General features: G+C 38.9%; 1 long non-coding RNA gene across 1 annotated transcript; it reads left to right on the forward strand.

Moving 5' to 3' along the window:
• The first annotated feature begins 2,371 nt into the window (after positions 1-2,371).
• Positions 2,372-3,270, forward strand: LOC124875785. The gene is made up of 2 exons (XR_007040121.1): positions 2,372-2,508; positions 2,712-3,270. It is a non-coding gene; the product is annotated as an uncharacterized LOC124875785 (long non-coding RNA).
• The last annotated feature ends 204 nt before the right edge of the window (positions 3,271-3,474 follow it).

The following is a 3,474-nucleotide window of genomic DNA, read 5'->3' on the forward strand; positions in this document are numbered from 1 at the left end:
AGAAAATAATCCCTGATGGTGTATTTGTCTTCTATCTACATACAGATTATTATTTTTTCCTAACAAGATATTTTAATGTGATTTGTACAACTTTGTTAAACAATTTCTTATCTCACACAAGCAAGATTACTTTATGTCTAATTGCATAAATGCTTTTAGAAGTCAAAATAAACCACTGAAAAGTCCTGCAAAAACATCTTGTTCTAGTCTAACAACGATGGTATTTCACTGCAGTGGCAGCAGGTCTTGTGTAAAAGCCTATTCATTTGTGTATGCGATATTCACTTTAAAAAGCAATAAGTTATATCTTTCCTTATGATGAAGCAGTCAACATAAGACTTTAAGGATTTTTCAAATTTTAAAAGAGCAGCATCCAATTCATTCATTTTGACTTTAGCCAACATGGAATTTTCATTCTATTTAGAACATTTAGCAAATGTATTTTGATTAACTATTAAACACCGAATTGAAACAAAAATGAATTATTTATGAAAAAAGTGTCACCTTGTGTGTCACTCTTGTTAATAAATAAATCATTTCAGATCATTTGAGGTGAAGTTTTGTGAAAGTTCAACAATTTACATGAGAATGCTTCCAGTGTGTTTATTTAAAGGAACATGCTGAACATAACCATGATTATGATTGTTTTGCACATCTTTAGAAGATTATTTTGATTTCCAAAAGTTTCAGTGGGGATAATTTGTTCCAAATAGAAAATATCAAGATCCAAAATCACCATCTTGAATTAAATGAATTTGTGCAGGTGCATTTCGATAAATTGAAACATGAAACACATATTTTCATGGTTCTGGGGTGGTTGTTGTTTTCTATGAACTGCAGTTCCACATCTGGCGGGCAAGGTCGAACATGCTGCACATGGAGCACCTGCTGCCTGTTGAGCTCATCAAGCCAGAAGGATTTTAGGAGCTGCTTGATTCCTCGGTGTCATCCTGATGTGGGAGCACCAAGCTGTCTAGAGCAATTCTTTGTTATTACATTCAGTGGTAAAGATTATTTACCAGCCTTTGTCTCAGAGTTTCATTCAAGTTAAGATTTCCTGGAGATCCTTTACTGCATCTCCAACAAAGATTGACCATGTCAAACAACAAGCCTCAACTTCAGTAACCCTACCAGGACCTTTCCTAACTTCATCACTGCTCCTCTGCAGTTCCAACAATCTGCTCCAATGTTTGTCCCCCAACACTCATTGTTTGCTCTATTTCCTTAATGTGTTGCCTCACATTAAGATGTTTCCCTTTTCTTTGTGAAATACTTTCTAGTGTTCTGTGCTGTCATAATTCAGACCTCTCCTCTCCTCTTTTGTACCATCAAAAGATCACTGCCAGAGTTCAACATTTTGTAAACTAAACTTATTGAACTTTCTTTGGGTCTACCGGGTTTTCGGCACATAATCATGAAAATTGCCATCTACAATGGCAATTTACTTTAATGTTATGCTATGACCTACACAATGCTGGAAAAGACAGTTGACCTGCAGAAAGTCATTAACACCCTCCACAAAAAGGGTATGTCACAATAGGTCATTGCTAAAGAAGCTGGCTGTTTAGAATATCAAATTATATTATATATATATATATATATATATACATGGAAAGTTTAGTGGAAGGAAAAAAATGCATAAGCAGCAGGGGTACCCACAGCCTTTAGAGGATTTTCAAAGCAAAGCTACAACTTTCATATTCTATGTGCTAAACAACTCCTGACATAAAAAATGCCTTACTTGGGTTATGGATAAATAGGACTGGACAGTTGTTTAGATTCCTCTGTCAGTCATGAAGTGTGTTGTAGTAGGACCAAAGTGCAGAGAAGGATTCCAGGAGCAAGGTAAGTGAAAGTAGTCGAGTTTAATAATTCTCACTCACAGACCAGGCAGTCTTGAAATGGTACATGGTTGACAGGAAACCAGGAGCATGTATAACCAGAACCAGGCCAGGACACAGAGTATCAAAACCAGACATAAGGTAGGAACCAGCAGGGAACTAAGGCAACAAAAGAACTTAAATACAAACAGGAAATGCAGGGAGAACGAATGGACAACCAGACCAGGTAATCAGAGGAAACGAAGAACAGGTGTGGAACAGACTGAAGGGAGACAGTGTGAACTGACAAGAGTAGTGATTCAATTCTTTGGCTTGCACTTGTTCAGTAATTCCTTTGTACCTTCTTCGTGGTTTATTTGTTTTTAGTTTATTTCTTTTTAACTATGCCCTTCCCAGCAGAGTAGTGCTCAGGATTGTTGTCTGAGTGCCGAGAAAAAGCCCAACAGATTTACTTTAACAAGTGGAGCATTACAGGTAACGCTTTAAAGCTCTGCTTGATAATTCTAAAAGAAACTTTATTAGAAACTGGATTATTTCAATTGTTACGGACACGGAGATGGAAACGAAAAGGAAAAAAAAAAAAAATAGAAGCACCAGAGAAAGAAAGGGGGGCAAAAAGGAAAAGGGGAGAAGAGAAAGAAGGATGAAAGTCTGCATGGTTTAAGATGTAAGTAAATAAATTGTTTTCCATCTACTAATAGAAAGATTCCTGTTTGGCAGGGCGTCATATTATATAACAAACTACAAAATTTCAATGACGCATATCTGTTTCCTTCCTGGCCGTTTATTAGTAATCTGAGCATGCGAATGTGTTTGCTCTAAAGTGTAAAAATGTGTCATTTATAAATTTTCTTTCTTTCTTTGACAAAGTCATTTCCTCCTCTCCATCCACTGGTCTCCTTCTCTACCTCCCCGGTGGAGGCAGCGTCGGTGCTGCTGCGGGTCGTGTTGTGGGGGTCGGACCTGCACGTGCCGTGGACTCACGTGCGGTGCAGACTGACGATCACGCTCTCAGTCAGAGACTCATCGTGAGCTAAAAATAGCAGCCGAGAGGAGGAGGGACAAGACGACAGAGGAGAGAAATATAAACTTTGGGGTTATTTTTACCCACCCACACGGTCTATGTGCTGCATCCCCGTGCGCGACTCCTTCCTTCCCCCCCTGTAAAGCCCCTTTGCTGCTTCTCATTTCTATTTCAGTCACGGCTGTTCCTCTGTGGCAATCAGACTTTATTTTGTGGGATTAAACCGGAACACGCGACCGCCCCCAGTCAGGTGTGGGTCCGCCTCACTTGAAATCACGCAGAAACTGTAGTTGTGAATGAGCGTCATCGAGGAGCAAAACTATGTAGCTGCTGTACATACCTGGCAGCACTGTTACCATACCAACCGTGCCTTGCCAATAAACTCCTTGCATGTTCACAGGCTGATTCAGTTTGTCCCTCTTTCATTCATCAATTTCAGTTCAGCAACTCCTTTCATGTGGGATTTTTCTTGAATATATTTTGTTGAAATAATGTTTACAATGCCACTTAAAGCAAGAGGAAAAAACAGAAACTGATCACATAAATCCATCATATAAATAAGCTTTGTGATGCAGGGTCAGAGAAACATCCTGACTCTGCGTGTTTGAC

Source organism: Girardinichthys multiradiatus, chromosome 10, assembly GCF_021462225.1.
Source record: "Girardinichthys multiradiatus isolate DD_20200921_A chromosome 10, DD_fGirMul_XY1, whole genome shotgun sequence".
NCBI classification, from domain to species: Eukaryota; Metazoa; Chordata; class Actinopteri; order Cyprinodontiformes; family Goodeidae; genus Girardinichthys; species Girardinichthys multiradiatus.